Below are 24999 nucleotides of genomic sequence, written 5' to 3' on the forward strand. Positions count from 1 at the left end.
AGGTATGGAGGTGTATGAGGAAGAAGGGGATGTCGAAGAAGTACGTGAGGTTGGTGAAGGAGATGTATGAGGGAACAGAAACTCTGGTCAGGTCTAGTGTCGGCATGACAGAAGGGTTCCCTATTGTCGTAGGGCTACACCAAGGGTCAGCTCTGAGCCCCTACCTCTTTGACCAGGTCATGGATGTACTAGTGGATGATGTCAAGAAGGAGGCACCATGGAGCATGCTGATTGCCAATGACATTGTTTTATGCGAATCATCCCGAGAGAAGCTTGAAAATACCCTGGAAGAGTGGAGAAAGGCATTGGAGGAGAGCGGCATGAGAATTAACCGGATGAAGACTGAATATGTGTTAACGGGGAGTGACGAGGATATCGTCATACGACTCCAGGGTGAAAGGCTAATTTCAGGGAAGAAATTCAAGTACCTTGGGTCGGTTGTCGAGAGGAATGGTGACCTGGATGAGGAAATACAGCACCGAATAACATGCGGTTGGATGAATTGGAGGAAGATGAGCGGGGGTCCTGTGCGACAAGAGAGTGAGTTGTAAGAGGAAAGGAAAGCTCTATAAGATGGTGATGAGGCCGGCGATGCTCCATGGTGCGGAGACATGGCCTATAACCAAGGCACAGGAGAAGAAGATGGAGGTAGCGGAGATGCGGATGTTGAGATGGATGAGTGGTGTGACAAAGGAGGACAGGATAAGGAATGACTACATCAGAGGGACGGTTAAGGTGGGACCAATTGGCAAGAAGATACAAGAAAGTAGGCTGAGGTGGTTTGGACATGTTGAGAGGAAGGGTGAGGAATATGTTGGTAAACGAGTGGAGTATATGGAGTTGGAGGAAAAGAGGCAGGCCCAAGCTCAGGTGGAGGGATAAGATGACAGAGGATCTTATGGAGAAAGAATGGAGTCCGAAGGATGCTCTGGACCGGAGAACTTGGAAGAGGAAGGTTAAAGATTGGTGCACCGACCCCGTTTAACATGGGATAAGGCAGAGTGAAAGAAGAAGAAGAAGTCTACAGTTCAGATCTGAGAGCTGTTCAACTTTTATTCACTTTAAAACTTTCTTACATGTCATTCTTTTCAATATGAAATTCAATTTTATCCTGCTCAAGACTAAATAGCGATCACTTCCAATTTCAAATCCTCTGTACACTCGTGTCCTGCACGAGGGAGAAAACATCACTATCAACAATAACATAGTCAACGAGACTTTTCTTATTCCTTGCCTCTTCTCTCCATGTGAATTTGTGCACATTTTTATGTTGGAACATGGTGTTAATAATAACCAGTCCATATCCTGAGCAGAAATCCAACAGATATTTGCCATTATTATTAGCTTTGCTCTTTTCTCCAAATTTTCCCAAAACATTTTTGTATGTCTGACAATCACTTCCTACTCTGCTATGTAGATCCCCAATAAGGACCAACTTTTCCTTTTTCATTGTGTCAGTAGCTTTCACTAGAGCCTCAAAAAATTCCTCCATTTCTACTTTAGTAGAACCTTCTGTGGGACCATAGGCACAAATAAGTCTCATTGTCCAGTTCCCCATTCTCATATTTGCCCACATTACTCTACTTGAGACTGACTGCCATTCAAGAAGATTAGCCTCGTATTTTGTGTTGAATACTATGGCTACTCCTTCTTTTCCTTGATTGTCATTGCCTGAATATAACATTTTGTATTTATTGCTCAGAAAGATCTCACCAGTTTTTGTCTTTTTTGTTTCAGTCACCCCTATTCTGTCGATCTGGTACTTATCTAATTCCTCAGCTAGCTCCATTTCTTTGCCATTCAGGCTTCTTATGTTGATAGTACCGATCTTTAACTCTGGTGATGTTGAGTTGGGGTGTGTTTTCAGATTTGTTCCAGTAGCTGACTTTTTGCTGTTCACTCTGTTTCCCTGGTGAAAACAACGGGGCCTTGTTTAACCGGGCTACGCCCCAGCCGGCATGAAATTTTGTCATGTTGGACTGTCATTTTGTATTTTGGTTTAAGCCAATAAGAATATAAGAATACAATTTGGTCGGCTAAATCCCAAATTGCCAGCCCATCCTCATTCGTTCAGTATCCAGGTAGATACCCAACAGGGTGCACCACGAGAAGGTGAGGATTGGACATTAGGTCAGAAGCCCTGGTTGGTTCGCCGCATTCCTTTAAAGGCTATGTGGTGGTCTCCTCTCGGTTTTACAGCTTTGACCCTTAAGCACCCCTGTTGAGAAATATATTACACAGACTGCAAATGTCTGTACCTTATTCAGTGATACAATAAAACGACCTGCTTTTACTTCTGTCTGCAGTGAGTCACTATTGGCTACTGGGGAGGGTGTGTGGTTTGCCACAGGAAGTGAGTCACTATCGCCATGACGTGAACATGATTAGACATTTTTTTTTCCTTTTGCGAGATATATGCGAAACTTTTCAATTTCTTTTTTCGCAAAGTAAAATCAGCGGTTCGAGTTGTACGGAAGGTGAGTTATATTCCAGTAAATACAGTAAGTTATTTTTAAAGCTATGTAAAATGTATTATCAATATTCAGGATTATGAAGTGTTATCTGCACGATTAAATTGCATGCATACCCTTCTCTTTCATTTGCATGTGTAGGTCAGCTTATAATTGTACTAATTTTTGGTCTGCTTAAACTTGGTTGGTATATGCAGAAAGTGATTTCGATGAGATCGAGTCCAAATTATAATTTTTGGCAGTGTCTATATGTCTCTGTCCACATTTTTACATCCCATAATCCAATTTTCATTAAAGTTAAAAACTGTATGAATAAAGCAATTATTTAATTGCTTTCTTATATACATATATTTATTTGCTTCCTGCTCTTTACAGATTGAGCAGAATGTCACAACCACCAGCAAAGAAACATAGACATTCAAATGAAAAGTATATTAGACAATTTAAAGAATGCTGGACAGAAAAATGTGGCATGATTAAGAAAGATAATAAAGCATTATGCATTTTATGTTCTGAATCAGTTGTTTGTAAGACTTCTTCTGTAAAGAGACATTTTGAAACTGTTCATAAGAAATTAAGTAACAAAAGTGAGCAAGAACAAAGAGAATTAATTTCTCGCGAACTGAGCAAGACAAAAAAATAGTCCGATATTTTGATGAAATTTATTTCAGGTAAGCCTAGTTCCAACTTAGTTGCTGGTAGTTTTGAGGTTTCAAAAGTTATTGCCCAATGTGGAAAACCACTCAGTGATGGGGAGTATATTAGGGAAGCATGGCTAGAATGTGCTCCTTCCCTTTTTGACAATCTTTCAGAAAAGGTAAAAATTATTCAGCACATTAAAGAATTACCTGAGTAGAAAAACAATTAAGGATAGAATACTTAAGTAGGAAAGGAATACAGCAAAGCAATTAACAAAAGATTTGGCTTCATGTAAGTTCTTTTGTATTTGTGTTGATGAGAGCACAGACATTACATCGTTAGCTAGGCTGGCAATCTTTGCTCGATTTTGTAGGGATGACGAAGAATGCGAAGAGAGGATTAACCTTGTAACACTACCTGAGCGTATGTGGAGTTGAAATATTATTATTATTACGTGCAACTCCAAGGAGTCCATAGACTCATCGAGGGAGGCCCTAACATCATGTCAAGAACAACTATTCGACATTCACACAGTATCTATTATACCTCACCTTGAACTCGTTCACAGTCATGGCACCCACAACAGACTCTGGCAGCTTATTCCACTCATTCGCCACTCTCCAAGTAAAAAAAAGTTAGGAAACTGCAAGAAACTCCAAGTAAAGCAGTTAGGAACAAATTATCTATTCGGAAAATTGATATTTCAAAAGTGGTATCCATCACAACAGAGGTGCACCCATCATGATTGGTAAGGAAGCAGAATTTGTAAATCTGTTTGCAAAACATGTTGGTCATCCACTAATAGTTTTTCATTGCATCCTACATGAGGAGAATTTCTGTGCAAACGATGGCCTAAAGGAACTTCAAGAAGTAATGCAAACAGTAACCAAGGTTGTTAATTACATTTCTGCACTTGCTTTGAATAAAAGACAATTTCAGAATCTACTGAATGAAGTGGATTCGGTGTACAAAGGACTAATAATATACAACAATCTTCATTGGCTTAGTCGAGGTCTTGTTCAGAAACAATTTGTTGAATGGCTGGATGAGATAAATCTCATCCATTAATGAGCAGTTCATAAAGGTCTTTCATCATGGAGAGTTTGTGAGCAGTTGATGATGGGGAGGAGAGACTGAACAAGTGAGCAAAAAGATGTATATGTGGAATTAAGCAAACTTGATGTTAATAATGATGGTAATACTGTTAATTTTACCACACGAACTATAGGAGAGAATAAATTACTACTATTTGGGAGGTTTTTTTGGTCAAAGTTGTGGCTGCTGGCTTCATCAGGGTAAAAGATGTATAAAAATAGTAAGAACACTTAAATGCTAAAAACTGTTAACACTAAAACCATAAAATAAACCGAATACAATTGTATTTTTTATAAAAGCAGAAGGACCCGTACATCACACGCATAGCTTGTGTATGATCGATTTGTAGTTGGCAGCAAAATTCAGTTCTGGCATGTTGAAAGATCTAATAATGATCTTCCAGATCTCGGGCAGAATCAGTCCTTGGTTTCTATTAAGGTTTTGTTCTGAGCAGAGAACAAAACGGAGACCCTAAACCCACAGTTTGGTGGAGATACGTTGATGATATTTTTATTGTTTGAAAAAATACGGAAAAGGACTTGCTTGATTTTCTAAGCAAGATTAACTCTTTGCATCAAAACATTAAATTCACTTTAGAGCTTGAGAAAGATAACCAATTACCATTTCTGGATATTTTAATCAAAAAATCGAAAGATGGACGTATCGACCTTACAGTTTATCGCAAACCCACCAATACAGGTAGATACTTAAACTTCACTTCTTCACGCTATATTTCTCAGAAACTCAGCATTATACACGTGAAAAAAATAGAGCCTCTCTCATTACGAGAGATGATAAAGACTTCTAAGCTGAACTTTCCCGGATATCAAATGACCTTACAAAGAATGGTTATTCTAAGAAATTGATCCACAAGATACTTTTCTGTGAGACCCCCCCCCCCCCACACACAAAGACAACCTGAAGATATACGTTATAATTCTACCATTGGGATTCCGTTTGTAGGGACAATTTCTAATAAGATTGCCAGACTCCTCAAGCCACATGGTATACGAGTAGCTTTTAAACCTGCACAGACCATTCACCAATTTTTACGATCTCCAAAAGACAGTCATCCATTTTTTAAATATGCCGGAGTTTACAACATACCTTGCTCGTGTGGCTTGAACTATATTGGCCAGACTTCAAGAAGTTTTGAAATTAGGAAGAAGGAGCACATAGGAGACGTCAATAATAATAGAGAAGACAACTCGGGGTTAGCCTTTCATTTTGCTAGGACTAATCACATTACAGAATGGGATAAAAGCTCAATGCCCTACTTAGAGGAGGACTTCTGCTCCCGAATTATAAAAGAAGCTACAACTGTTCTCCGCTCAGAACAAAACTTTAATAGAAACCAAGGACTGATTCTTCCTGAGATCTGGAAGACCCTTATTAGATCTTTCAACATGCCAGAAGAACTGAATTTTGCAGCCAAATACAAATCGTTCCTACACAACAACAACTAGCAGATCATACACGCGCTATGCGTGTGATGTATGGGTCCTTCTGCTTTTATAAAAAAATACAATTGTATTCGGTTTATTTTATGGTTTTAGTGTTAACAGTTTTTAGCATTTAAGTGTTCTTACTATTTTTATACATCTTTTACCCTGATGAAGCCAGCAGCCACAGTTGGTGAAACTAGTTGGTTTAACTTTGTTTTAAAATAAATTTGACCAAAAAAAACCCCAAATAGTAGTCATTTATTCTCTCCTAATGATGTTAATAAGGCAGTTGGATTTATTTAATAAGGCGGTATGACCTTATTAAATAAAAATCTCAGGATTGAGAGTAAGATGTAGAAAGTTTTTAAACTTGGGTATACTATGTTAAAGATAACAAGCAATTTTATAAGCTAGGTTTTAATCCTTTTTCCCAAGTAAGCAAACAGACAAGTCAGTCAAGTTTGCAGTTCAAGTCTGAGGCAACTCGTGGTAAAGGTGGAGTAAGCTCCCACTGATGAGACCCAAGTTAAATAGTATAGCCAATAGTATACCCAAGTTAAAAAAAACTTTCTACATCTTACTCTCATCCTGAGATTTTTATATTTAATAAGGTTAGCACCTTGTGGCAACTTGTTTAGGTAAAATTTATAAGCTCTGCATTACTTCAACCTTGGAATTTTTTGGTCTGGCTCCCACTGACGAGACCCCAATAAAGGTCGAAACCGGTCTGGGTATTGGCCCTTGCCTTTAATGCATAGCATCATACATCTCTGTAAGGGGATATGCTTTACATTAGGGCAAAATACTGAGGAAAGTGATCGGAGCTTACTTCACCTTTACCACGAGTTGCCTCAGACTTGAATTATGTTCAGGTGCAAACTTGACTGACTTGTCTGTTTGCTTACTTGGGAAAAAGGATTAAAACCTAGCTTATAAAATTGCTTGGTATCTTTTAGCATTAGATTAGGCTAGTTTCTGAGGGTAGCTGCAGATTCTAAAAAAAAAAAAAAAAAAAAAGTCTCACTTGTAAATTTGCTGTAATGGAGCATAGTTTTTTTTTTTTTTTTTTCAATTGATTATGTTTACTATTTGAAGAATTATGGGGTATTATTATTGGAATAAATACAGCACATATAAATAAACATTTTTTGATCTCAGACTTCATCAGGGAAACAATATTAAAATTGCAAAAAAAAAAAAAAAACACACAAAGTTGCACAAACAATAAGTAGACAAGATTAGACCGAAAGCCTAAAGTCCTATGAGGGATGTCCTCTATGGCTGTTTGGCTAGCCTAAGAATTAGTTTCCCAAATTTTGGGAAGTTTAATACAACCATATTTATTAAGATTAGATCAGTTCTTTTTTTTTTCTTTTAAAAAAAAAAAAATTCTGCTGCTGATTTTGTAGTGAAACATAGTAGTTTTTTCTGTTTGATTCTGTGCAAAGTATCCAAAGCAGATTTCCCATTTTTAGAGTTCTGGTTGTTTTTTCTGAGGTGCCCTGGATATAAGGAACAGCAATAGCATTACCATAGTCAACCTGTTGAAGGATGAGAGGAGCAATTTGTTGACCTTTTTGTACTGTAGCTATTGGGCAGGAAAGTCTGGCGAATAAAGGAGAAATCAGCCTCAGTAGGTTTTTATAATACCATGTAGTTGAGGAGGGAAGAATGGGAAAGTTTGTATGTATCTACTTGTGTGGGTGGATTTTCTATAAATTGAGAAAGTAAAATTGCCATTGAGAAGATGTGTGATTAGAATAGCTAGAAAAAGCAGGCTCTTCTTTTCTTTTTCTATACTGAACTGAATTCTGGGGGTGTTGTTCTGTTGAGATGGAGGAGGAACATGTCTAAGCCATGTGGCTGAATAGAAAACACATCAATATATACCAGAAGGTTTGAGAATAGCAGTATTATTATTATTATTACAGGCAGCTCCAAGGAGTCCTTAGACTCATCGAGGGAGGCCCAACATCATGTCAAGAACAACTATTCAACATTCACACAGTATCTATCATACTTCACCTTGAACTCATTTACAGTCATGACATCCCCAACAGACTCTGGCAGTTTATTCCACTCATTTAACACTCTCCAAGTAAAAAACCTTGCTCTAACACTCTTGCTAACCACACTTCTACCAAGCTTCCATGGATGGCCCCTAGTCCTCCCACTACCAGTCCTATTCTCAAAAATATCTTCTCAATTAATCTTATAGAAACCCTTCAGTAATTTGAATGTCTCAATCATATCACCCCTTTTCTGCCTATCAACCAATTTCTGCAGCCCACAAATCTTCAACCTGTTCTCATAAGGTTCATTCCATAGTCATGCTATTATCTTGGTCACTCGTCTCTGGATCCTCTCCACCTCCTCCCCATCAATAAGAAACCCTGGCACCCATATCTGGCACAGTAGTGTAGATGGGGTCTTATCAAGGCTCAATAACTACAGAGGAACAATAACCTGTTTGTCTCTGCTCGTTAAAGTGTTTTTCAGCAACCAAGTGATTTGACGAGCTGATTTTGCCACTTTTGCGATGTGTCCCCTAAACGTCAACTCCCTATTCACCAAAACTCCCAAATTCCTGGCCTGGTCAATCTCCTGGAGTACAGTTCCACTAATGTGATATACTGCTGCTAATCTTTTCACCCCAAAATGCAAAACCTTACATTTTTCCACATTAAATTGACATCCATTCTCCTTAGCCCAGTCCTCCAAACTATCCAAATCATCCTGCACAATTTTGACAGCCTGAGCATTCACTATTGCTCTACCCAACTTTGCATCATCTGCAAACAGATGCACAGTTCCTCTCAGATCCTTTCCTATATCGTTAATGAACAAATTGAACAGAACCCTGCAGCACATCACTATTCACAGGCAGTCTTTTGGACTCCAATCCTGAATAAACCACTCTCTGATATCTTTCCATCAACCACCCTCCTATCCATCTCACCAACCTTACATCCATCCCTGCAGTTTACTGATTAGAATTCCATGTAGTATCCTGTCAAAGGCCTTAGCAACGTCCAGTAGAATCACTGTAAACCCATTATCCTTATCCATTTCAGCCGTCACTGTATCATAAAACATGAGCAAGTTACTGAGGCATGATCTACCCTTCACAAAACCATACTGTCCCCCATACAGTATCCCATTTTCATCTATCCAATCCTGTATTTTCCTCTTGACTATTTTCTCCAAGACCTTGACAACGATTCCTGATGTGCTGATCGGTCGGTAATTTTCAACAGCAGTCTTGGAACCTCCTTTATGCAGTGGAACTATTTTCCCCTCTTTCCACCCCCCTTGGGACTAACCCAGACCTGAGACTCAAATTAAACAAAATGGTCAAAGGCACTGATAATTCTTTAGCCACTTCTCGTACAACACGAGCTGGTATACCATCTAATCCCGCAGATGAATTGACATTGAGGTTTTGTAATAGACTATTCACCTCCACTTCATTCACCACAATTCCCGTATAAGCTGTTTGTTCTTCCATTTCTGCAATGTCACCACCTGGATGATATACTCTTGCAAAGTGCTCACTCAGTAATTCTACTATATCAACTGATTCGGTTACCTCCCTACAATCGGCATTCTTTAAAATCAATCTGCCGTATACATTTTTTCTTTTACTTGCAACATATCGAAAAAACTGTTTGGGATTCTCTTTAGCCTGCATGGCTAAAGTTTGTTCATAATCCGCTTTTCCTTTTCTTACCACACTTGTTACCCTTCTGGCCTGGGCTTTATACCGTTCATGTGCCTGCAGATCACCTTTCTCCTTAAATTCCCTTCACAGTTGTTTCTTTTTTTTGCGGCTCAAGCTTAATGGTGTTATTCATCCATTTAATTCCTACTTGATTTATTATTCGGACTCTAGGTATACAGTCAGCTATTGCCTCCCATGCACTATCAACATCCAGCTCTTGCAGGTTTACATGCCATGACACTGAAAACCAATCAAACTCCTAAGCTTGGCATACTTACTAGCCCGATAATTCCACATGTACCCTGTCTTAATTGTAAATTCCACACCTTTAGCCACCTCCCAAGTCAAGACCCTATGATCACTCTCACCAATTGGTGACAATGTGGTCATATTCGTTACAGTCAAATCCTCAGATGTAATTACTAGGTCAAGCACTCTCTGACCTAGTATTTTCCATTACATGCTGTCGCGGATAGTTATCCCTTAATAACGGCATAAAATCCAATTACTTCCTCCCATGTGTCCTCTCCCCCTTCCAATCAATGTTACCATAGTTGAAATCTCCCATAATAATTACCCTCCTTCCACTCATTTCTTCTATTTGCTTATGCATACTATCTCCACCATCTATTCCATCACCTGGTCTATAGCAGCACCCAATTGTATATTTTGTTCTGCTAGCCTCAATCTCACCAAATGGCCTCAAATGTGCTCTTTTCTCTATCCTGCAATTCAACTTCTATTCTCCTTGGCTGCAGCTCATGAGCTATCATCAATAATACTCCTCCCCCATTTTATTTTCCCTGTCACTCCTGAACACACTATATCCCTCACATTCAATCCCAATAGCTATATCATCTTCAGTCAGCCATGTTTCACTAATGCCAATAACCTGTTGTTAGATCTGAAATGGGCGACCTCATTCTAAATGACGTCACCTTTCCAGAGTCTAACAGAAGATATCCATTAAATGAGCATACTTATCATTTGGCATAATTTAACTATGTCTTAAAAGAAATAAGAACTGTTTGTATTGTAGTTAGTGTGTTTATACTTTAATGTAACTGTAAGTCAACAAAAAGGGCTCACGAGAGTAATTATCAGTGAATTTCTGCACGTGAAAGAATGCCAATAATTCGGTAAGAAGGGGCAAAGGTCGCCCAGTACTACAATAGCAGCATAAGCGTCCATGGGTGCTACCTCTAAGAAAACATCAAGATGCATGCATTCCCAGAATTGGAAAGCCCCATATGAGGATTGGTGAAGTCACCCAGTCGGGGACAAATCAGAAAGGCGAAAGGAGAGGTGAAACTCGGAAAGGTGGCACTCTTGGGGAGCGTATAAAACCTGCAACACAGAATTGAAACGCCCCGTTTTGTTTGTTCCTGTATTCTCACCATGTGCTTCGAGTGGTCATCGTGATTCAGTTCTTATCTTTAAGAATGATCTCCGAGAAAACTCAGTATGGCACTGCCACAGAACACGGCAAATCTTGAATGCAGGGCATCGGTAAGGAATAGCATCGACGTAAATCCTTAGTAAAGAAACTGAGCACCCTATCCAGCGAGAGCACGTGATTCCAACTTGGCAACAGAACCAAGGCAGCCAGAACTTCGTAAGAAGGAAGGACGGAGAAAATCTCAGAAGAACCTGAGATAGTGTAGATAAGTACTTTTACATATTCTAGCCCTTGAGAGAATTTGACTAACAGAAACGGAAAAAAGTGTAACTCGAATTTATGATCAGGATAAACATGAAGGATTATTATATGTGTGAATGACTCTATACCATCAGACTGAATTCTGAGAACTGTTAATTTACTGGAGATTCTGTCATGACCTCTTGAGGGAGATTAATAATGTGCCAAATACCTAATACCTGAAGGAATAGTATTGTAAAGATTAAGAAATCCATGTCTATCTGAGTGTGAGAGAAACGTAAGAGTTTTAATCTAGCATTAATATCAATTTTGTCTTTGTATTGTAATTAATTATGAATTCATTAAATTTGTATGTTACCATTCATGCTTGTTTTTCTGACCATGTTGACTACCCTAGACCCTTCATAAAAATACGAACCTAGTGATCATATACGTGCGCGGGAATATCCTATGTAAGAAAGGAAAGGGAGCAACTGCAAACAGACTAGAAAACCTACGGCTTCTGATTTCAAGCAAATTATATTAGTAGCATCTGATACTCTATAACCATCCTAGGATGAGTTTGACTCTGTCCTTAAAGCCCAGGCTGGTGCAGGAAATAAATTTGTCTGAGCAAAAATGTGGATTACTTATAGAGATCAGGGAATAAGTATTTTCTGGGGGCCCAAAATTTAGAGATTGTCAGATTAGCAGTAAGATCATATACTCAAATGTTAGGCAAATGATTTGAGGATATATAAGGGTCAAAGATAGCAGACAGAGGCCAACTTATATGTTAAGGTAAAGGAAAGAGTAGTGACCACTAAATCAAATAGCATTATACAAAGGGCAGATAAAAACAGACATAACACTGTGGTCTGGATGTGCCAACCAAGGCCAAAAATTCTTCCTTCTTGTTCCTAATACTCCTAGCATTAGTATGCATGAATTGTAGAAGCCCATTAGTCCCATCCCTACCTTGATGCCTTATACTAACTATCGCATTCTGATTTGTTGTCCTTCTTATTCGCTTGGGCATGTTATACTCATTCATACACTCAACTGCCTCCCTAAGCTCTGCATATCTACTTCCCACCCCCCCTTAATAAATCTAGTTTCCCTGATTCTGCACATCCACTTCATTCAACAACACTTTTTCAAGTCTCCTTACACCAAATCCATTCAAATGCAAACCATCCATCTTATATAGATCCTTTCGTCCATCGAACTCGCTCCACATGTCCACAAATTCCACACCACTCATCCTGCATAACCCGTGCATAAAGTCATTAGCAATTATGGCCCTGCTCCTAAACTCTTCACTGTCATGCCATGGCAACAGACTAACCATCCTAACTCTCTCACTCTTCTCTTTTGCTACCTCAAACAATTCCTTCAGGTCCTCTATGATATCCATTTTATCTCCTTTCAAATCATTCGTACCTGTCACCACTATCATTTCTTTCACCCTTTGCTTTTGCTCCCTAATAGACTCACTTACGTCCTTAATGGTCGCACCAGGTTGGTACAATTTTGTCACTCTCAATTATCACACCTCGTACTAACGAATCTCCATACAGGACTTGCTCCTTCATTTTGTTTACGTTCACAATCATACTCTTATTTTTCTTATCATACTTTTTTTTATTGGCTGGTACACTCAGTAGACATTTGTGCATATGCTCCAGCTGCCGCTTTGCCCTATGTATCGCTCCACTCAACCATGCGATTTCACTCATTGCATCTAACTTCTCTTTTTTTAATTATCTGTTAAACCATTCATTTGCTCTGTATTATTACCTTCACAGAGCAAAGTATCAAGAGCAAAATTTTCAAGTGTCCATATAATAATTAGCCAGGAGGAGGAACCCATGGCTGCACCCTCAATCTGTTTATAAATAGTGTTTTTTCAAGTGAAGTAGCCAGAATGATTGGTAAAATTAAAAAGATCAATAATATCCAGGGGGAAAACACTTTTTAGTAAATTTAAAGTTTCATATTGGTAAAAAGGAAGGTGACATCAAAGCTAATCACGGATATCGTTGTCTAAATTTCAGATTAACGATTTGAAATAAGTGGAATTTTTAATATAGGAAGCAGAATGACCTGTAAGTGGTAAGGATTTAGCTAACCTAAGATGGGGGTGAGTAACATATTACTGTGGGACAGAGGATTACCATATATACAGACTGTCATAGATTATTTATGAATCTATGACAGTCTGTATATATGGGGAGGATTAAATGGTTTCAGTTTTTCTTAATGTTGTACCATCATTTTTTATTTTGTCATTATTTTGGTTTAACCAATAAGAATACAATTTGGTCGGCTAAATCCCAAATTGCCAGCCCATCCTCGTTCGTTCAGTATCAAAGTAGATACCCAACAGGGTGCACCATGAGAAGGTGAGGATTGGACATTAGGTCAGAAGCCCTGGTCGGTTCTCCGCATTCCTTTAAAGGCTATGTGGAGGTCTCCTCTCAGTTATACAGCTTTGACCCTTAATGAGGATATTAGGAAAGAACTTGACATTGTCAGCATCCAGGAATGCATTAGCAGAGCTAATCTCAGATGGTATGGTCACTTAAATAGAATGGGAGAGGAAAGATTAGCAAAACAAGTGTTCTCTGCCAGGTTGGCAGGAAAACGACCCAGAGGAAGACCAAGATATAGGTGGATTGATACGGTACAAAGTGCCTTAGACGATAGAAATATAAGATCTGATAATGTTGGAGTCTTGACAAGTAACAGACTGATTTGGAGGAAAATTGTAGATAGGAAGTTAGTAATGATGTAATTTTTTCATGTAGTGCTGTCATATCCTGTACACCCCTTGAGGGTACATGGCAGGAATTTGATGATGATGACGATGATGAGTTTTTCTTAACTATTTCAGGAGGCCAATATGTGACATTTTTAAGAAGCTTTTAACATTTTATTTTGAGAATTAGTGGGATCATAATCAAATCAAAGTTTCCATATAGCTTAGTTCTGCATGTCATGCTTAGAGGTTTATAAGTAGTGTGGTCTCTCAGCAAGACATTCCTCTTCCAATTACATTCACTGGCATTGAGAGAAGTTGGCTGTTAGAGATTTCTTCTAGACAGCAAAGTTTGAGAAAGGATGTTTGCTGTCAAACCTGATATTATTGGAAATGGGTGATAGGAGGTAAGTTGTGAATACCACATTCTATGTGCAGGATGAAGTCTAAAGAAGGCAGAGTTGTGACTAAGGCCACTAACAGCTGTTTCATCAAGCAGTTTAGACGAAAGGCTAAGCACAACTTGAAATGGCTGAGAAAAAGATCTTTGCAGATTGTTATATTTCTTAATGTTTCTTCTTAATTTTAGAAATTCTTTATGGGCTGATATATTAGAGAGAGAACAGTCAAAGTTCAGATTAAGAATTGATGACAGTTCTGCTTGTAGAGAGTTAATGGTGGTGTTGATAAGAGTAGCAGCGCCCTTTTCTCACAGTAAAGAAAAGCTGGCGTACCTGAAGAGCTTTAGAAGAGCAAAATTTAATTTTCAGCTTAACACACGTAGGAATGATTCCACTGTCCCTGCCCATTTATGCAAGGTTATCCTGTTGAGTTCCCTTGATAAACAAAGTTTCCATATAGCTTAGTTCTGCATGTCATGCCTACTCCATATAGTACTAATATATGGAGTAGGCATGACATTAAACCCCATAACATTATGGGGTTTAATGGAATAAATACAGCACATATAATTAAACAACATATATAATCACTTGTATATTTCATCTGTCACTGAGACATTGTCAGGGAAACAATATTAAAATTGCGAAGTCTAAATTGTCCATCATCTACAATATCTGACTAGTCATGATTGCAGATGTAATTCTTTTCCCTATCCTATGCATATGGGGCTAACCTTCCTGTCTGTCCATAAAAGACAAATTTGTGAGTTCCTGTTTATGGCATAATTAGCTTTCATACATTTTTCACTATATTAAGAGCATATGCTATGTTTAATAGTAGTTAAACCAAATCGTTTAAAGATTTTTGAAAATAAAGTTAAATATAAATATCCTTTTACCATAAATAACATCTTGTCACTTTCATCTAAGATGCCGAAATTCTGAATAATTCAGAAAGCCGTGTTAGAAGTTTGCTGGTAGATGATTAGAGCTCTCATGACATTAATTTATAGAAAAGGGAAAATAAAAGTAGCAATAATTATGAAAAAATTTCCTTAGTGTTCCATGAAAGATTTATGTAAGCATTTAAATTAAAAAAAGAAAGCAAAATAGTTGCAAGGAAAAACCAAACAAGTGCCAAGACCAGATGGGAATGCGATAAGGATCTCTTTAAGTTTACCTCGTCCCAAGAAAGTATATACAGGTAAACCTTGCTTAACGTGATTAATTAAACCATCAATTAATGCACGCTAAGCGAATGCAATAAATAAACAATAGGAATAACTATAATTCATCCATCAGTTAGCATAAATTTAGAAAAAAAATTACAGCATAAGCTATAGTGGAGGATAAAATTAATTGCTTAAATTTTTACTTTTTTACAAAAAAATTAAGATGTTTTGAATTGTGTTCGACTTTCTCATCTTGTCATGCAATTTGCAATATCTGGTGAATGCTTTATTAAGATTTCGGTGGACTTCCAAGCTTTGTTCCATGTCAGGATTCTATCTGCATCAAACAAAATTTCCTTAGCATGCTCAATGTAATTGAAAACTAGCTCAAGTTATTCTTTTGCAGGTAGCTTCTTAGTCATAACATTCTCTTCTTGTTCGCACACCTTATCTTCTTCTTCATCATACGCATGCTGTTCTAGTTGAAAGAGATCATTCTCGCTTAAATGTTCTGAATGGAAATTGAGCAAGTTTCTCACATCTTCATTATCCAGTTCATTAAATCCAAGTTCTTTTCCAATTGTACTGATTTCTTCAATAATGTTAGATCTTGAACTAATATAGGCTTGAGTTTAAAGTCGCCTTCTGCATTGCCTCCTAATAAAAGTAGTATAAAACGATCTTTAGATACTTTGTATCCTGGTTGAGATGCTTCAGTTTTAGATAGGAGTTTTTGTTGGCATGTGCGTCCAAAAGAGACCAATTTCATTGACATTGAATATTTGTCGATTGTCATAATCACCCTCCTGAATTATCCTTTGCAATTCTTCAGGAAACTTGCCACTCTAGCAGATTCCACAGTTATTCTTATGTTATGTATTCCAGTTCAATTTTTAAAATGGCCAAACCATCCTAAACTTGAAGTAAAGCTTTCACATTCCTTTTGAAATTTGGTCTCTTTCAATGAGGTAAAAATATGGAGAACTTTTTCCTGAATATTTGTTGTACTAAGAGTTATTATTTTTTGGTTACAATCCTCAATCCAGAGTGATAGAAGATGCTCCATCTCGGTCATTAAATGGCTTCTATTTCAGGTAATCTGCATGCTGAAAGAAGCAGTAGTAGCTTTTCCTTGTTCTTTGCTGTTATTTAATATATTCCAAACTGTACCACTTTCATGTCTCTTAATGACTTGCAGCTTTTACGCTCGCTGCACGTTGGCAACAAAAAAAATAGCGTTAACTGATTAATCATTTGTGTAAAACGGGAAATAGTATCATTTCACTCAATCAGGCTAACTGATTATCATGCATATCAAATTCGCGCTAAGCAAGGTTTTCCTGTATACTGAAATAAAGGGGGAGACATGAACACTAAATCTGTATCTGACCATATTTTATAGCCAAATATTATAGAAACTTAAAATTCTTTATTGAAGCCTTTTGCCTCCAAACTTGAGTAACTAATCTGCACGTTGTAAATAGAACCTAATACATGGATGTTTAGAACTGAAAGATATAGGGATGTTTTGATGTTAAATAAAGTTTAAGCCTGGTCTATGCATTGTCTCCATTATTTTATACATATTTGGGAAGTAAAATGACGTATGACTTGGACTGTAAAAAAGAAATAAAAATCAGGATTGCAAAGGGAAGAACAAATCTGAAGGCCATGGATAACATCTGGAAAAGTAAAGTGATCAGCCTGCAAACAAAACTAAAAGTACTGGAAACATGCATCTTTAGCGGTGTACTGTATGGATCTGAAACACGGGTAATAAATAAGGAATGAAGAAAAAGAATTCAGTCCGCGCAGTTAGCCTAGCGGCTGTGCGCTTTGCAACCATATACCTGGGGAAGGAGTATCCTGGGTTCGATTCCCATCGGTGATGTGAGGAGCTGAAGGATATAGCCAAGTTAGCAGTCTTGGGCATGGACAGTAGGGTTTTTTCCCCAGTTTATCCTGGGGTTTTTCATCCTGCAAAGCTGGCAAACCAGCCTTGAGAACTCAATACTACAGGCATAGGATACACCAGGGCCTAAGGCTGACCACCTTATCCTGTAAATGGCTTGAGGTCCGATGATTAATAAACCTTCGACACCGCAAGGTAAAAGAGGGAAAAGGAAGATGAGATGATGAGAAAAAGAATTTTGGCGTTTGAAAGAATTTGCTACAGGAAGATTCTAAGAATAGGATGGGTACAGAAAATGACAAATGAAGAACTCTATTGGAAGATACAACCAAAAGAGAATCTAATGCAGAAGATTATAAAACAGAAGCTGCAATTATTTGGACACATCTGTAGGAGGCATCAGACACCAACAGGCAGTGTGCCCATGGTTTGTGATGATGATATTTCCTTAAGGAACATATTAGACCTGACAGTTGTAGCAGAGATGCCAAATTAAATATAGAAAGAGAGAAATCATTTCAAACATTATTTTAAACTATACAAAATGTCAAACTGCTTGATTTGGATATGAGAGTTAGGTTTAAAAGGAATCAACAGTTGGAAACCATAGATGCGAGAGCTCTAAGGAAAATCGTGGGAAAGGGATTTATAGATGTCTTCAATGGCAGAATTAGTCTCCTTGTACACCCAAACCTCTTTTTTACACGATAAATACGTTCCTAAAAATTACACGTAAATAGAATTCGCATAAAAAGAACTACTGACTCCATAGAAAAAGTGAAGATTGGTTCCAAACCTGAAATATAAGCAAAATAATGAAAAAAAAACAAACATTAAATTCGTTAGGATCATAAGATTTTTATTTACATTTCATGGAGAACACACATACGTATAGTGAATTTTAATAACTTAAAAAAAAAAAACATTCATTTCAATTGTTTGCTAAGGATTCTATAAAAAAATTGTTATTCGCTATCGGTTTCTGACAATAAACGCAAAAGCTTTTGTTTTCATGAGACTCTAATATCACTAGAACTATCATTGACTTTCACCTCAACTTGTGGAATTCTTCTTGTCATGTCTTGAACAAAAGTACCACTGGTTGTTTCAGTAGTTTTAGGCGTGAACTCAGTTATTAATCGCTGTGTTGATGCTTTAGATAAGTCACAATATAATTCTCTGTATGAAGACATTAACAACTTAAGCTCACGTGAAAACTTCCCAGCACATTCTTCATTTGGATCATGTCGGGCAAAATAATTGCCTAAATTACTGGCCAGTTTAAGACCTTCTTTAATTATATCAGCAGTAAAAGTAGAATTATCTTGATCATTGTCATTAACTTCTTCGCTTTCAGGAGTCTCAGAAACAATCTCCACTATTTTGTTTTCGCTAAGAGGTTATCAATTAACAATTCTTCGATATCTGCTGACTTAAGATCATTGAATCCTTCTCTGCCAATTTCACATGCCAAACTTATTGTATTGGGGAATTCTGCAGTATGATTGAAGGGAACAGGAGCATTCCCTTGAACACGTGTGGGCCAAATAGCTTTCCAGCATGCATTCATAGTTTCTGGTCTCGATTCAGATAACGATAACCGAACCTGGTCAATACAATCCATAACTGAAAATTTTTTCCACACATCCATAACTGACAATGCTTCATCATCATTTAACTTGTTCAAAACGTACTGAAATGTTCGTCTGACATAATATATTTTAAAAGTTGCAATTATACCCTGATCTAGAGGTTGTAGCAATGATGTGGTATTGGGTGGCAGAAAAAAAAAATTGCACATTTGGGTGTTATATGGCAGGATGACTAGGTGCATTATCAAGAATCAAAAGCACTTTAAATTGGAGACCCTTGTCATTCAAATAGCATCTAACTTCTGGCACAAAATGTTTGTGGAACCACTCAGTGAAAATATCAATGGTCACCCAAGTTTTTTTGTTGGCCATCCAATGAGCTGGCAATTTTGAAAATCTACGTCTTTGATTGGCCGTGGTCTTAATGATCGATTTATGAGCAGTGGTTTTAACATCCGATCTCCTAAAGCGTTCAAACAAAATAGGAGTGTTATGCGATCCTTTGCTGTTTTGAACCCACCAACAGTTATTTGCATTTTTGATAAGTAAGTTCTGTTTGGCATTTTTTTTAGAAAAGGCTGGTTTCATCCATATTCCGAACTTGTTCACGAGTGTAACCTCCATCTTTAATTGTTTTAGCAAGTTTTTGTGGAAATGCTTTAGCAGCTGTTTCATCAGCAAAAGCCGTTTCACCTTTAATTTTTATATTATGAAGAGCATGTCTTTTAATAAACTTAGCCAGCCAACCATTGCTTGCATGAAATTCATATTTTTTCCTTGATTGAGATGAAGTATCTGGCTGCAGTTTTTAATCTGTTCATAAAATCTCAATGCTGATTGCTTGATGGAATTTCCGTCAACTGGCATTCTTTTTTGTGCATTATATTCAGTCCACATCACTAAAGCTTTTTCGGCCTTTTCTAGAACATCTCTTGTTGATAATTTCGCACTCAATTTTGTGCCAGAACATACTGCTTTTCTAATAGTCTCTTCATTTTTCATTATAGTAGATCTGACAGTTGATTTGCGGACTAGAAAATGCTTATCCACAGTTGTCGCACCTTCCCCAGTTTGAAGACAATCTGAAATTTGAATTTTTATATCCAAGGAAACGGCTCCCCCCCCCGGCAACATCATGTGAGAGCTGGATTAAAATCTTCGGTTAATGAAATGAAAGTTTGAAAATTACATATAGCTTTTATTATTTCTTAATTTTATAACGTGATTTTTATTTTGATTTCACTTAAAAAATGCAAATACAAAAAATGCAGTAACTGTGTTGTCTACTCAAACACCAAATTCAAACTGCCAAGAACTGCTTTTTTATGCGCAGTCAGTTATGTATTGTAATTCGGGGAATTCCCAATAAATGAAATTCGTAAGAATTTAGAATTTTCTTAATTGAAACGAGAATTTGTAGAATTCTGAGAATTCTAAAAAATTCTCAGAATTTTCTAGAATTTAGAATTTTCTTAATTGAAACGAGAATGCAATTCTACAAAATTCCCAGAATTTTCTTTAATTACAGATTTTTTCCTAACTTAGACTTTAGGTTGGTTAAAAAAAAAATATTTTTGATATCCCAATTCGCGTAAAAAAAATTCGCATAAAAAGAGGTTTAGGTGTACTATATATTCTATTATAATAGATTCAGCAACTGTAACTGGGTGATTTGTCTCCACCCAAAACTGTAATGCTAAGTCTGATTATAGATTCTAATAGGCTTAAGGACTAGTACTAAGATAAGTTGTTATGTAAGCTAGCTAAAGTTAGGATAGATTGGATCGAGCTCACATGCACAATCAGATAAAGGTGCAACGTTTTTGACTGGCCCTGACTGTCTGTTAGTGAGGTCAATCTGGCAATAATCTGAGCAGTAAGGTTTTTGTTGTTATGAAAGATAAGTAGTGGCAAGTATGGCTAATAGTTTTACTGTGGTAAAAGCATGAACTGAATCTGTAGGTTCATGTACCACAAATGCATTGATAATTTGAATGTCTTTACATTCTTAATGTGGGACTATGACTGAACACCTCTCCTGTCTAGTCTCTGCAACAATATCGTTCAGCACTAGCAACTCCAGCTAGTGCTGCTTTTCAGCACTAGCTGGAGTTGCTTTCATACGATTACAGTGTGATTGCTCTGGCTATGAGACTACTAGTACGGAAAGTTCAAGCAGCCATTGAGACTATTCAACTACTGCTTCCTATGGTGCACCATTCAGGTGTGTCATGCAGGTACCAAATTGTCTGCAAACAACCTGGGTACTGGCCTGGGTGTCCTGCTTAGAAGAGCAGCAATACTTTTCTAAAAGCTCATTATAACAAAGTACACTCATACCTCTCTATACGGCTTTTTGCTATAACGGCCTTGTGTAATTATGGCTAAGTTTCGATTTACGGCTTATAATTTTTCAATATACGGCCAAAAAGTCAGGAAATCCCCTGTGTATGTCTTTTGTCATGTGTTCTAGGCCAGCCGCACTGCTCTGCGCAGGAACGCTACTTGCGTCGTCTTGTAGTCGCGCAGCACATAATTCGTACATTTGATGAGGAACAACACGAGCCAGTTGTTTGCCAACAATTAACCTCAAAGGATTTATCAAATGTGCTTACTCATTTCAAACAAAGAATAAACATCCTACTTCAAAACGATCCTAATGAAGAACGCAGCGCCAAAGTTTCTTGCGGCATTAACACAGTTATTAACTGCTACAAAGAATTGCGAAAAGAAAAGAGATGCAATACAACAAACGTTGGACAAATTTTTTAAACCGGGTCCTCAGACAACAACAGATGGTGACATTAACGAAGTGATGTCGTGCAATTCATCATCAGACTGATTCGAAAATTAAAAAAAAAAACACGTTCATTTGTTATTTGTGTTTTATTTCGTTTTATTTTATTAGTACGTATTATATAAGTTATATTTTTGTTTTTATTAATAACTAATGTAAACAATATTTTAAATTAAAAAAAAAAGCATTTTCAACCAGAAACCCAATGATTTTCTATTTTTTATAAAATTGGAACGGATCTTACCGAATTTATACGGCTTTATATGGAAATAAATGATTCATTATACAGCATTTCGCTTTGCAGCCGACTTTTCATGAACGTATCTCGGCCGCATAACGAGGTCTGGGTATATTTGTGTGGTCACTACAGATGTTTGCTATTGTGAGTCAACTATGTTAGTAACAAAAATATCAGAAAACAATGTCAGGACAGGTAAGCTAAGACTAAAACAACTTCACTTTAGAGTAGATCAAATAAACAGAATGGGAGATTGAAAGATTAGCCAATCAAGCATTTGAATCAACAAAAAAAAATAGCAAGGAAAAGCAAGAAAGATGCAGAAGACCAAGATATAGATGAATGAAGTAGTTTGTGCTTAAGAGAATTAAAAGGGAAGAAACCAAATAAGACCAGTTTTGAAGAAAGATAGCGAACAAAACTAGAAATATTAATTTTACTGGAGTGTAATAATATTTTGTTGTAAACCTGTTTGACACATTGAGGAAGGGCATCTACTCTACAACTCTCAGTCTCCACCACTCAATCTCATCATCTACTGCCCACCACCACCACTATAATATTTTCACAGACAAATCACAAACATCCATGCCTACAGCAGGATTCGAACCCGCAGCCTTTTGGCTGAGACCAGATATGCTAACCACTTCCTCTACTATATCTTCTATACCTACCTCAGTAGGATCAGCTGTTTCCATGAATGAACTTCCCAAGGACTACATTTTTAAAGTAAGTCAAAGGCCAAACAATTAATACATTAATTTAGAAAAGAATTGTTGATAAGACTTAGTCACAGGGAGATGCCCCCCAAAGAAAAAGGGAAAAAACACTAGAAAATTTATGACACTCTATATGAATTAGCGATCATTACAGATGCTCATTCATAGGTTGCATTACGATGCATAGTGTGTATCGTCTACTCAACTCCCCCCCCCCCCCCCCAAGATTAAATCCTGAGTGTGCTACTGCTTAGTCATGATATATTATGTTAGATTTTTAGAAAATTATGCAAAATCCATCATCATCAAATTTCTGCCATGTACCCTCAAGGGGTGTACAGGATATGATAGTACTACATAGAAAAAATTACATCATTACTAACTTCCTATCTACAATTTTCCTCCAAATCAGTCTGTTGCTTGTCAAGACTCCAACATTATCAGATCTTATATTTCTATCGTCTAAGGCACTTTGTGCCGTATCAATCCACCTATATCTTGGTCTTCCTCTGGGTCGTTTTGCTGCAAAACGACCCAGAGGAAGACCAAGCTAATTCTGACTAATTTCTCTCTTATTCCATATGAATTTATTCAATTGACTTCCCACCATACCAGCTTTGCTGATTCTGTTGTCTATTTCTATATTTAATTTACCATATTGACTAAAAATCGTGCCTAAGTAGCTGAAATGTTTTACTTGTTCCACAGGTTCTCCATTCACAACACAGTTGACATTTTCAATGATTCTGCCTATTTTCATTGTCTTTTTATTGCTGACCTTCATACCATATCTATTACAACAGCTATTCAATTTAGTCAGAGAATCTTGCAGACTTGTAGCAGATTTATTTAGAAGTATAACATCATCCGCATAAAGCAAAGAGCTGACATTAACATCTCCAATTTTGATATCATGTTTAATACCACTTTCCTTCATAATGTGATCCATATAGATAATGAATAACAGAGGGGATAATGTACATCCTTGTCTCACACCAGATTTAACATTAAACCATCTTCCTCTACTTCCTTCAATTCTAACTGCTGACTTACAACTCAAAGACTAAGTATTGCTTGATATAATGCCCCATTGACACCATATAACTGCAGCGTATTGAATAGCTTCTCTCTTGGCACCTTGTCATATGCCTTTTCCAAATCGATAAAACTTAAATACAGATCTTTGTTATATTCCCATGCTTTCTCGACTATTTGTCGTAAAGTGAAGATCTGATCCTGACAGCCTCTATTTGGCCTGAATCCAGCTTGTTTTTCACCAAGCTTTTCTTCCACAATTCTTCTCAACCATTTCTCAAGTATACTTGCATAGATCTTGCCACACTCAGTAGGGAAATACCTCTGTAATTCTCACATTCAGTTTTATTTCCCTTTTTATATATGGGTATTATGAGAGCTCTACTCCAATCATCGGGAATTCGTCCCTCTGTCCAGGCTTTCTGACCTATGCAGTGCAGCCACTGTAAGACTCTTATACCACCATACTTCATTTCTGGTCGAATATCATCTACTCCTGCCTTTCCACATTCCAAGCCTTTGATGGCTTTTTCTACTTCAAGTATGGATATGTATTCCTGACTGCATGCCTGGTCAGTGTTTTTTTACCACTGTGCTGTCATCGCTGCTTGTTTCATTTAGCAGCTTTTCAAAGTAATTACTCCATACTTCAAGGATATCTTTTTCTCCCGTTTTCATGTCACCTTTATCATCTCTAACTCCTTTTATAGCACTCTTTTCTCCATTCCTAAGCTTCCTCAACAACCTCCAGAATATTTTGCCACCTTCTTGAATAGTCCTTTAAACACCATAACCAGTCTTGACATGGGTATGGTGGTTAAGGGTTAGGACATATTATGTAATTTCATACCTTAGTTCATCAAAGTTTGATGATGGGTCGTGGTGGAATACTCATTTCTTCAACATATCTGAATCATGTGAGATCAGGAGAATGTAAAGGGTATGGGAAATCTGTAACCCTGGGAAAGTGTTCTGATAAATATTTCATGTGATGTGTGACAGATTCCTCTGACCTGTTAGAATACCTGTGCACAAAATGGAATGTTTTTTGCACCACCTGGGTGAATTGAACCTACATATTCTCAATGTAGTGTTTGCTACGCATTGCTGTGACGAGGTTTCTCTTAGACAACTTCAGGTTTCAAAAAACTAAGAAACCTGTAGGTTTGTCTGTTTATGTGACTGCTTAGATGGAAATGTGCTTCATCCAAGAACCAGACACTATGGAGGAAGGACATATCTTCATAAATACATATGCACAGTATTCCTGCTGTGCAGCATAATCCATTGCTGTTAAACACTGATCCACCTGCATAATGTATGAAAAGGCACCCATGATTCTCATTTGTGTAAACAGTTCGT

General features: G+C 37.3%; 1 protein-coding gene across 5 annotated transcripts in view; it reads left to right on the plus strand.

Moving 5' to 3' along the window:
* Positions 1-24999, plus strand: part of LOC150107839 (branched-chain alpha-ketoacid dehydrogenase kinase-like) — a 309936-nt gene that overhangs the window by 279860 nt on the left and 5077 nt on the right. The gene's annotated exons all lie outside the window — the stretch shown is intronic.

Source organism: Typopeltis vanoorti, chromosome 4 (genome assembly GCF_054136105.1).
Source record: "Typopeltis vanoorti isolate ZY-2024b chromosome 4, IOZ_Tvanoo_1.0, whole genome shotgun sequence".
Taxonomy (NCBI): domain Eukaryota; kingdom Metazoa; phylum Arthropoda; class Arachnida; order Uropygi; family Thelyphonidae; genus Typopeltis; species Typopeltis vanoorti.